The sequence below is a fragment of the Balaenoptera physalus genome, assembly GCF_965194825.1.
Source record: "Balaenoptera physalus genome assembly, chromosome: 15".
NCBI lineage: Eukaryota > Metazoa > Chordata > Mammalia > Artiodactyla > Balaenopteridae > Balaenoptera > Balaenoptera physalus.
Window position 1 is genome coordinate 40,829,260 of NC_138894.1, and position 12,930 is coordinate 40,842,189.

Below are 12,930 nucleotides of genomic sequence, written 5' to 3' on the forward strand. Positions count from 1 at the left end.
GTACAGAGGCAGAGTTTTCGGCATCACTACCTTCCCAGCCGTAACTTGGGAAATGAGGGAAGGATCAAGGGGTCAGGCATCGCAATGAGGCTGAAGCAGATTCTCTATTTGGAACTGAGAAGTTTTCTAAGATCTACAATACACTGTAGTCTAGAATCTAGATCAATGGCTGGCTGCAGTCTAGAATCTAGATCAGTGGCTCTCAAAGGAACTTGCTAACCTTAACTCCCACCTGGGGATACTTGGCAATGTCCAGAGACCATTTTTGTTATGATTGAGACAGGGAGGTGCTGCTGGTATCTAATAGGTGGAAGCATCCTATAATCCTCTGCCTTTTCTCTCATTCTTTGGCCTCTTTCCTTGGCTCTGCCTTGTCTTTATCCACCTCCAACCTGACTGATCTAGTTCCATGAATTCTGCAGTCTCCTCTTCCTCTTTCTCTTTGTCTTATCTAGCCTGCTGGTTTGTAAACTCACCAAGAGCATTTTAATCATCCTAGACACCTGGAATACCTTGCAGGGTGTCTTGTTTAGAGGATGGCTCAATAAATACTTGTTTGCTTAAATTAGGATTAAACCATACATATGTCTATGTGTAAAACAAAACAAAACAAACAGCCCTCAAGCCTCAGAAAAAATCCTTGAGCAAAATTTTCTATGTCATGTGACATATCTTATCTAAAATTTTCCATCATGGTAAAACAGACATGTGGGAAGCCTCATGCAGAGGCCATAGGAGCTTGAGTTTAAGGAGCTCTGTGTCCTCACTACATCCAGTATCATTCTTGGGCACATTTCCTCCTCTGTAAAATCAAAGACTGTAGAGCGAATGAGTATCAAGATTCTTTCTAACTCCAAATTTTTATGATCCTAAATATTAGGGGTTCATAAAATTGAATCCCTAATAAAACTTTTTTTAATTTATCAGGTTTTTAAGTAAAATGACATTACTGAGTTGACCTAATTCATTAATATGCATCTATAGTTTCATGGATCAAACATGGTGTTTAAACATATGTATGTATATATTTACAAGAAATAGATGTGTGCATCTGTGTGTGTGAGAGAGAGAGAGGGAGAGAGAGAGAGGGTATGTGTGCGTATTTTTAACTTTCCATTATGTAGAATTCAGTAAATCTAGATTTTATTCCTAGATCAAATGTTCCAGGAGAGTTCTAAGTGAGTTAAAAGAAGTTAACCATAAAAACATAGATTCAGCCTTAACAATGGTGTCATAAATAATGACAATGTCATAAGAGGGAATTTAAAAAGCAATCAGAAATTATGTGCTTTTTTTTTTCCCCACAAAGCACATGTTAAATTAACCAATAAGCTTTGTTACGGTACAGACCTGATGATGACTTTACATTATCTAGTGTTTTAAAAACTGGTTCCAAAATCCTAGATTTATAACCCTGCAGAAGTCCCCACACTGTTGCAATGTTGTCTTCAATTCAGCCACTTCGTATTGAAATTTCACACACAATAATTGGCTGACCTTCACAGCTATGGCAGAAACTAATTAAAGCTGTAATGCTGTGCTAGCAATGCTTTTGTGTGAAATGTGAAGTTTGGTGATAATGAAATATGGGGTGCAGATGTTATTGTCTTAGATAGACTGTGCCCTTGGTTCACACTAATGAAGAACAGCAATTATTAAACAAAAAGTATTTTTTACCCATTAATTATTTTGTGTTGTGATAGTCGAAATAAAAACACAGTGGCATCTCTCCTACCAGCATCTCCCCAAAGTAATTTTATGGAACTTTACCTGCTGACTTCTATCATTAGCCATTCGGTTTCCACTTTCTTCTCCTACTGGTCTTAGACCTTTGGGAGCCTCCAGCAAGGACCTGGCTGAGTTCAGAAAGCAAAGGGTAAAGGGCAAGCTAAAAATGGTTACCCATAAAGATTTTTAGACAGCTGAAGGATTAAATAAATGAAGCTTTTTGGAAATAACTTTATACTCCAAACAGAGATGTCAGTAGAAATATGATGCGCTCCACACTGTTGGTGTCTGATAGACAAAGGTCACTGCTGCTATTGAGGTACAAGTAGAGAAATAAAGCAGGCCTGAGCTCTGGTTTTTGGTTGTTAGGAGCTGAGTTTCTATTAATAGGTCGGTGTGACTTGCTGGACTTCCACTCGGTCAAGTATAACAAATCACAGATTTGCAACAATTGAAGAAAAACACTAGAATAAAGAAAAGGCACGTTGTATAGTGAAGTCTTAGCTTTTCATGGGCTAATGATTGAGGCTGCTTCTCTTTATCCCTCTCCTCGTTGACTTCAGGCCGCTTAGTTCTCATTAACAGGGCAGAGATGGGAGGGACACGAGTTACACACAAATTGGCCAATTTCCCTATTTGGGAAAGGAGATGGAACTTATTGGCCAAAATAAAATGTAATAATTACTTGCGTAATTTTCTCTGCCGTCCATGTCCCATAGTATCTATATCCTACTACATGGGCGTCTTAAGGCCTTATCTACGAGGTATTGGCCACTAAACCCCAGCAGTGATGAGGGTAGGAAGTGGCAGAAGAAACACAGGAGGAGGGGGACATCACTGGATCATGTCACCTCAGACTGGGCAGAGAAAAAAAGGTGAGGGCTTGGGAGGAAAAGGATTGATGGCCATGAAAATATTATATAGCTGAAGACGTAGTGGTTGGAGGGGATATCTTTACAACACATTAGGGTTCCATTTTCTTGATGGTTGTGTCACTTGTCAATACATTTGGTCTTGATGTAACAGAATATTCAGAGGAACTATGAGTGGATTTGAGGAGTAATTAATATAGGTAGTGATGGGTAAAATGACTGTTGACACCACGTGTTGCTTCATTTGGGGGAAAGGTTAAGAATTTCATTTGAATAAAGGATACCCATATATGTTAGGTGGAAACATAGGCTTGTTTTGTTGTTGTAAAGAAGTTCAGTCGTGTGCAGAAGGGTACATATAGAAGCTGAGTAGCCAAAGGGGAAGAACTGTGTCAGTTATTAGACTATTGGCTCTCAGCTTCCAATCCACCCTTCCTTTTCCTGCTTTTGATAATGGAACATTTCTCCTTTGCCAGCTTGCACAATGTTAAAATAGCAGAGGGCACTGCAGGGACACTAGAAAGTGTTTTCCTTCCTGGTACCAGTGTGTTCTCTGCTTGTTCCTGCATAGTACGATGGGCAGGAGCTCACAGGGCACCAAAGGTGTTCAGCACCAGCAAGTTTCATCAACATTACCCCTTTGTGCAGCTTCTCCCAGCACCCAAGAGGGCAGCTTTGCATTGAGTTCCAACAATGCAGCAGATTTCTCCACCAGGCAGTGGGAGGTGATCACGCACTCTCCAAGGGGGACCAACTCTAAGCCTGTGAAGGAGGAGAGACTTCACTGGGTCCCCTGTCTCTGCCCTAGAGGTAGCAGACCGTTCCTTATATCTGCTATTTCTGTAAATCTTACCTTACTCCTTGTATGTTATCTCCTCTTGCAGTTAATCATCGTTTTCATTAAGCTTTTCTTGTTCAAATGATTGTGTGATTTCTGTCTTCTGATTGGAACCCGGGTGATTCAGTGATCCTCCCATCTTCAACCCAACAATTTATACAAGAAGTAAATGATTTCCTTTATTATCATGACTGATTGAATTAAATGCAAAAAGTGTGCTGGACAAGGAAGAATTTGCAATAGTAGAAGTAGTAGAATATAGTAAAATATAATTGAAGCAATTATCAGCTTTCAGAAGATGCAGTCATGAATTACAAAAGATTATAATCCCACGTAATTTTCAGTATAAAGAACGAAGCAAGAATGTACCAAAACCTTAACTTTACCCTGTACCAAATAAAGGGGTGATTAGAAAGACTGAAAATGCAAAAAGGTGACAATGCAGGCACGTTGTCCCATGTCAAAATAACAGAGTATCCGCTTGGAGATTACAAAAGTCCTCTCATGTTAAACACTTTGGGCCAAAACATAAAGCAACTGCTTTGGAGTGGTCCTGGCTTACAATGTAGACAGAAACTTTAGATTGTCTTAACCTCAGGAACTTGTTTTGTTCCTATCATATTTATCCAGAATACATCTCCAATTCATTTATTTCTGGCAAACTCCATTACATTGCTAAACTGTATAGACACAAGATCCCATCCATTGCCCTCTCTTCATAGCATAATCATCATTTTCCTCAACAAATGTACCATTACACACAATAGGATCAATAATGGAGTGGATGTAGTTAAATAGAGCAGTAAAGAGACCTAGCTGGGCACATTAATGAGAGACAAGGCAGGGCAATGGAAGCCTGCCCTTCCCCAAGGAGAGAAATTGCTCCATAGGATATCAAACCATGTTTCTCCTCAGGCTGCTTGGCACATGGACCTATTGATTTCAGGAGTGGAGCATTGTGATGGTAGAGGCTGCCCATGGGAATGGCCTCTGGGGACAGCAATTTGGGCAGAAAAAGAAGAGGGTAATAACTTGTTCAGTGAAAAATAAATGGGTTTCAGTGCTCCTGACCAGGAGTCTTGTCTGATACTTCTATGCTAGGAGTGCCCCTTTGACTTCCAAAAAAAAAATAATGTCAAACTTTGTTGTGAGCCAGAGCCCTGGGGAGAGCTAAACGTGGGTTGCTGCAAAGAACAGCTTTTTAACCAGAGGCTGAGCAAAGGGCTGGTAATAAAACATCAGATGGTTTCTTTCCAATGAGTCTGGCTTCTGAATGATGAGTCTTTGACATCTGTCTGTTTTTAGCAAAGTTTTAACTGTGAGGTCCTGTTTGTATTGGAATCTTATTTGCCCCTATGAAGCAAATGTTGAGGATAATAGTGACTGTGAAGTGGGTCCTTGTGAGTGTGTCTAGGTTACTCAAGGAAAGCAGCTTGTACTCCTATGTACTACTGTTAGGAACATGAGTAAATTGCTAACCTACTCAACAAGTGCTATAAAGTATATTGCTGGATGTCTCCCTAAAGCAGTAGTTCTTAACCAGGGTTGCTTTTGGTATGAGCATTGCCTCTGAATATTTGGGCTGAGTAGGTCCTGGGTGTGGGAATAGGCATCTATATTTTGAACTAGTGTCCCAACTGGTTTTGATGCAGCTGCTTCAGGAACTGTTATTTAGTAATCATTACACTTAATGATACATATTTTTCAAAGACCAAGGTGACCTGATGAGATAAAAAGTTGCAAGTAGAAAACTTGGTGCTCTTGGGAACTTACGACAAGTTAGAAGGAGACCTGGCAATTTGGAGAGGTCTGTAATTAAGCTAGAAAAGTCAAGACGGAAGAGTTTAGACTGGATGTGGTATGGGCAGCAGAGTTTTTGGGTAACATCTGGCACAGAATGAGTTCAGTATTCCCAGCACCACGTTCTAAATCTTCAGGGAATACACTCTCATTGTGTCCTCTGTCAATGACACCCTTTGGAGTGCAGTCGGATACTCTGTTCAATAATCAACAAATCAGAAGCACCATCGATATGGTTCAATTCGCATACTTCATCATCGTGGTCACCAGGTTAGGGAGAGGTGAGCACTGTTGACCAAAAGGGATCTGTGACTAAAGGAATAGGTTGCAAAGGTGCTGAGGCTGATGAGGAACTGAGAGAACAGTCTGTCTATATCACTCTGTAGTTTGAAGCATAAGAGCCAATTTACTATCCTCAGTTCCAAATCAGGAAGAATCTGCTTATGAAATGTTCTGGAAGAATATCTTTTGTTTCTCCATACTGGGGATTCGTTTATACCAATTTATCCACACTCTTTTACTAGGAATCCATTAAAGATAATAGTGCAAAGTTGAGAGACAGGGGATGGATGTCGGTACAACCCATAGCCAAGTAACAGGACAAAGATGACTGGTCCACCTTGGAATCACACACGTGATGTTGATAACTTAGCACTGCCCCCTAAACAACCAACATATATTACAGTCATGTTCACACATGCAAAATATTTATTGGCTCACTCTAAGGATAATGTATGTTCTGTGCAGACTCATGAAAATATGAAATATACCACAATACACATCAAGGATCTGAACAATGCTTTTGTAGTTACACATCCCACACCTCCTGCCAGGCAGTCTTTAGCAGTTAAAACATTTTATACCAAGTTGATTAGATTTATTTAGTCATGTTTATTGAAACCTAGGTCAAAAATTACCACCTCAATTATTCAGTTGAACCATAGTGTATTACTGTTTGTTAACATGTGTGTGCTTGGATACATCTCAGGCCAAACATAGTTTCCAAGCAAAAACAAGCCAAATTAGTCAAAACCTGATATATTGTGATTCCTTGATTCAAAGTGATCCTTTGAAGTGACCATTCTCAATTTTTTGTTTTGTTTTATTTTGCTGTATTTTTTTCATCCTCAAATCTTTTTAGGAAAAAAAAAGATAAACCTCCATCGTTTGTAAGAAACACCCTGCTCTTAGGAATGTCAAAGTATTAAAAAACAAACAAAAACTCCCCCAAATCAGATATCTTAAAGCTGAAGAGAATGCAAGCTCATACCTAGGTGCTTCTTGCTATGCCTTGGCATTGTATTATAAAGAGGACTAGGATATTTTGAGGTATAATTTGTTGTTCACTAAGTGCAAGAAATTCTAATAACTCAACATCAATATAATTCCATTTTTAAAAGAAGAAGGTCTAGAGAATTGTTTAGAATACACATGTCAAAAGGAGGTCTTATCTTGACCTCATACATGTTCACTGAAGATTTGAAACTTTTCTGGGCAAATTTGCAGGACATGTGGATGCACAGAAAGGAGTCTGTGCATTAGGAATGGAGGCATCTCTTAGGAAAAACTGAATGTTAAGGCATAGAAGTTTTATCCAACGGCACCAGGCTTGGGAGAGAAAAGATAGCCTCCAGACCATCCCACATGGATTTATACTTAAGTTCTGGGCAGAAGGGACTGAGCAAATAGAAACAAAATAAAAATGAATTCAGAAGGATCTGCTTTTTGGCAAATCTAAGGAGCTACTGCTTATATAAGAGAGTATAGCACAAGAGGGCTAGAAGTTCTGACAAAGTTAAAGCACATTCAAGTGCAAATACCAGGGCCTAAGCAAGAGCAGAATAAACTGCAGCTCAAACAAAGAAAAACCTGGGGCAGCCCTCATGCATCATTTGTGTCACAGGCAGCAACAAAGACGGAGACCTACTTGTGATACCAACCGGGGTCCTTGGACTCTTTAATCAATAGAAATTATAAAAGGCCAGATGAGAAACTCAGGCAAGGCTTTATTGGGGCTAGTGGGGCAGCACGAGTGAAAAAAACAAGTAACAGTTTCCCTTGCTCTCTCCCTGAGGTGGGGTCGGGGGGAGCTGGTTCCTTAAATGGGGTGAGTGTAGGGACAGATCAGTGGGGCCGGAGGTGTGGCTTAGGTACTCTGCCCACCCCTTTGGGGTGCTGTGTGCAGGGATCATGCTTTTGCTCCTGGCACCTCAGAAGTAGCAGTTGAGTTTTGGCCTTTTTGCATCTTATTGTTCATAATTGTCCTGACTGCATGTGTGTAGTATTTTTAGTCCCTTTTAGTTTCTTTGCATTCTGTTCCAGGTGCAAGTACTCCAGTAAAGGGTCCCAGGTCTCAGCCTGTCTCACTTGGAGGGCATCAGTGACATTATACTGGCGTTGTAATAAGGAAAAACAAATCTGACTCCATATTAGATCTGTTTCTTTTACTTTAACCTTTGTGTTCTACTGCTTTTGCTTTGAATTAAGAATGTTGCCTATAGTCTGAAATATACAGGATAGCCCATTCTCCAGGCTCTGACCTTTAAGGGTATAACACTTTTCCATTCATACAGAGATAAAAAGTTGCAGAACAGAGAATAACATTTGTCTTGCTGGAGGTTTACAGGAGCGCTGGGACCTGACCTATGTGGACAGCTGCAAGAGCAAAGGATTCCAACACCAAGAAGATTGCAGCATCCAACCACGACCCTCTGTCACCTTGCCTTTAAAAATGCTTTGCTGAGGGGCTTCCCTGGTGGCGCAGTGGTTGAGAATCTGCCTGCCAATGCAGGGCACACGGGCTCGAGCCCTGGTCTGGGAAGATCCCACATGCTGCGGAGCAACTAGGCCCGTGAGCCACAATTACTGAGCCTGCGCGTCTGGAGCCTGTGCTCCGCAACAAGAGAGGCCGCGATGGTGAGAGGCCCACGCACCGTGATGAAGAGTGGCCCCTGCTCGCCGCAACTAGAGAAAGCCCTCGCACAGAAACGAAGACCCAACACAGCCAAAAAAATAAAATTAATTAATTAATTAATTTTAAAAAAAACCCCAAAGTTAAAAAAAAATAATAATAAGGACAATTACAGATGCAGAAAGTACACATTAAGAAAAAAAAAAATGCTTTGCTGAAACCCTTTGCGGAGTTTGGGGTTTTTGGAGGATGAGCCAGTGGTTCTCCTTGCATGGCCCTTTCTCTGCTCCAGATTCTGATGTCTTGGTATTGTTTGGTCTCACTGTGCATCAGGCACATGAACTTGTTTTTGGCAACAACATCACAAGACCTTTCAATGGGCACTGATGGTGGAGTCTTAATGGCAATGGCCCGCCACCTGAAGGCAACCAAAGGAGACATTTTCAGAGAGATCCAGAACAGAAGAGGAGGAAAATGTTGGCGGCCAGATGAAAAACCAAGCGCTCATAAGAGACACCCTCAGGAGCCTTCCCAAAATTGTGTGTGTGGCAGAGAGAGGGTGGATGAGAAATGTGACTTTAACATACACCTGGATTTCTTTCACTGCTGAGTGGGGACAGAGTCCACAAAATACATTTTGTTATGGTTTCAAACTTAATTTTAACAGATCAACCTCATAAGGGAAACCCAGGTTATACTTGCAAGAGTATAGGAAAGACATATTTCATGTTCTAAATGAACTTCCATTTTAATAGCTCACATTAAATAATTCCATGTAATCAGTGCCCTATATTTTAAAATAATCATACAGAGTATAATAAATTATTAGGCTGTTAAATATAGATGATTTAATCCTGAGTATTATAGAAATATATTATTTTCCTATTGTCTGTTCCTATTATTAATCAAGCAAATTAAGTTAGTGAAGTGGTTCCAATAGAATGTGGTAATTTATTATGTACACCAGTGTTAAAAATTATAAAATTAAACTCTCTGTGGTAACTGTATTCCCCAAATCAAACATGTAGATGTTTATAAGTCTAAAAGACTAACTATCCAAATAAAGAGTTTACTGCTTAGTAGGAGTTTTAAAATAGCTCTATTTGTTATGATTCAAAATATATTGCAATAAAATGGTTAAATGAAACTTAAAAAATTATGTACATTCACATGCATGTTCACACACTGTGCATTGTTTTTCTGTCCATGAGATGCAGTATTAACAATTCACCTCTTGATGGATTGGAAGACGCATCTTGTGTTTCAGACTGGGTTCCCCTCTCCCTTTCCCTGTGCCATTCATAGTAATAGAAAAACCAGTTGACAATAAAAATCAAAGAAATGTAAACAAGTAAATATGTTTATTTCATAGATGCTGCTTTTTATTTAGAGTCTTAAAATGATATTTAAAGGAAGAAACACGCTAAAATCCTAATGGGGTTTTAAATCCCAGCGGGGACAGCCCATAATTGTCCAGTAGTTTCATGAGGTCTGAGTTAATCTCTCCTGCCTTTCTAGTCTGGAAAACTCCAACACTTGTGTGTTACTTGGAGTGTCAAGTCACTGCGTGTTGCCATGAAAGACAAGAAAAAGAAAAGAGAAAGTCATGTTTACTCATTCTCAATGGTTTTAATTTTTTAGGGCTAATTTTTGTTAACCCATGTGTTACCCTGTGAAATACTCCGACCTCCAAATGAGTCAGTGAAGATGGAAGTGGTAGGTGTATTAATGTCACTCTGAAAGTAAAAGCACTTGTGTTCCCAACTGGCTAAGGCAGACACACAAAAAAATGTTTCCTTTATGTGTTATTGTAATTAAATAAACACAATGCGACAAAACCTCCAATTTACATGAACTCCAAAGGTGCAAGAAGTTGTATTTAGTAAACCTATAGTGAAGTAACAAGGTAACATAAAATTGCTACTCAAAAACTGGAATGCTTTTATAATGGAAGGAAATACAGGGGAGATATTTTTATGAAAATTATTTCAAAGGACTTTTCTTCACAGTCCTTGAATTGTAGTACCACAGTATCCAAAAAGGCCATTTTAATTATAAAACTCTCAAATTCTGTCATCCTTTTTAAAAATTATTATTAGAATGCCAGTCCGCTGACCTTCAACTTTCACTGAACATAATCTATACATTTTGGTCATGCCTAGGAGGCATCTGAAGCAAAAGCTTGAGGCTTTAAGAAATGAAGCTTGAAAAAGTTTCTCCTTTCCTGTAAATTAGAAAATGGAAGTTGTGTCTTTCAAAGTATTTCAGTTTATTAAATAACTAAACCCACTCTTTGTTTCTACCCATGGTCCCTACTCAGACCAGAGTGACTTTGTCTGCAAGGGAGGTTTCAGCTCTGAGGTCAGTGGGGACTTTCATTGAATCAGAAGGTCTGATTAGATTGATTTACTCCACTGAGACATAGGCACAATGCAATCCAGGCTTAGAAATGTCCTCATTGAGCAAGACTTCCGAAGCTTGCAAATGTTGCCAAATTTAATTTAATTTTGAATATTTTAGGAACGTTGCCAAAACTTAGGGTTGGCAAAGTTACAGCTAAAACTCCCAGAAGGAAAATGGAAGGTGTTGAGGCTGTGGGTTTGCAGAAGGTATTTTTCTAAACATGACCACAGACTTTCTATGAGTTTTGTGCGTCCGCTAAACACACACGTGAATGTCAATATCCATGCCTTCACCCACGTGGAGAAGACTTTTTATCGATGTGACCGTGTTGGTATAAGGAACAGCTTGTAACCTTGCATGGGCCCTGCACTTGGGGTTCCAGTTCTGCTGATTTACCTGCATAAACTTAACTACTTTCAAACACTTCATAGCTGAAATGCACAAACCCGTTTACTTCAAGCACATGGACAGTCTGAAAGTCAAGTCACAGGATATTCAGAAAGCTCTACTGCAAAGCTGAATTTTGGTAATTGACACCAATAACATAACAGCATTAAAGCAGCCATATTTTTAGAGTGGATAAGCGAGTCTTCTTGTAAATATGCTCAAGGAAAGCATGGAGGTGGCAGAAGAATCACGCCACAACTGTAACAGCTAATAAATCTTTATTTAAGCAGGGACCTCTAAAATTTAATCAGGCATATGAAAGGAGATCATTCTGAGGGTAAAAATCTGCCAGTTCTCACAAGAAAAGACACCTGCTTTATGGAAAAAAACTTCAAGTTCAAATTTACTCTCCTGGTACTTTGTCAATAGAAAGGCTTTCTGTAGAAGGAAAAATATCTAACTTAAAAAAAAAAAAAAGACAGAGGCAGACAGGAGGCATTCCTGGCACACCCTTGAGGGGAGAGAGAATGGACCATTTGTGAATCTGTGTGTGTGTGTGTGTGTGTGTGTGTGTGTGTGTGTGTGTGTGAGATTTAGCTAATTCATGTAGACGCCTCTCTTTTCTTTCTCTCTTTTCTCCTTCCTGGGTCATGTACGGGTAGTCAAGGATCTATGGCAGATTTGGTAGTACCCATGATGTAAAATTGGCTGTCACCTTGTAATTCAAGACTATTCATTGCCATGCTCCCTCATCGCTCCCAACCTAAAAATGTCTCCTTCTGCGCTCACATCACAAAGCACAGCTACAGTAAGGTAATACCCCTCCTTCCCAAGTTAAAAACTTAAGTATCTAAATTACAATTTGCCTTTAAATCCCTTTATGGATTATAATGGCTCAATATCTAACATGGCTCCTTGTTAAAATGTTGAGACCACTGGGACTGGTTTCATTCTAATTCCAGATTCTTTGACTTGAAGTGTATATTTCCTTAGTTCCTTCTTGAGAGAAGGGCTTCGATTAGTACAGCATAGAAGGATTTCCTTGGGAAAGAAAACAACAAGCTTTAAACATTGATTATATTCTCTGAGCAAATTTTCTCCTTCTGTCAGTGTGGAATTTGGTAGACCTTGCGGAGGAAGATATTTAAGTTACAGCATCCACGTTCATGGAACATGATCTAGTTCAGGAGATGAGACGTAAACATTTGAAGCAGGCAGCACCATTTCAGTTGTACAAGGTATAGCCCAAGGCAGTACGTACATATGCATCACAGCACTCGGATAAATAACTCCAGTCTTTTTCCATGGGCCAACCCCAGTCCTTGAACCAACAAAGCTGTTTTTGTTGTTGTTTGTATGTTTTTCATTTCTCAGGAGTCCTTCATCAAAGAACAGGATAATATATTTTAACAAAATTAGCTTTAGGAATGCAACCTTTGTTTTTAACTTCTGCTGCTTTGAGATGCACAAATGAAGCCAAATGAACATAATGAAAACAAAGCTAGTTTATGATAAGATGTTATATATATTTTTTCTGCTACCATGTGATCCATTCTGAAGAAGTTCTGCTGCTTGCATGGTGTTTCCTCCAAATCACTTATTTTATGCTAAGAAGATAATAGTGGTGACTCACTTCAAATGTCAACAAGCATCATAAGTAATGAATTCAGATTCGAGCTCCTATTGCCCAATTAAATAGTTCTTTCAGCAGATCAAATGCCATTCAGGCTTTTTGTGCACTTTTCTTTATGCTACTTTAAAAGTCATCCTGCTGCTGTTTTTAAAAAATAAGTAAAGTAGGTGCTCTCTTTTGTGAAAGATTTTAGAGCTAGTCTTAAATGGCAACATAATGAAATTTAAGGAAAATAGAAAGGGATATGATGTAAGGAGAAATGCAGTTAGTTATCCTTCGTGAGATTCTCAAGTGGGCATCCTTACACTAGATGCCTACAACAAGAGCTCAGAGACCGTGGGGCTGCATCTGAAAGGCA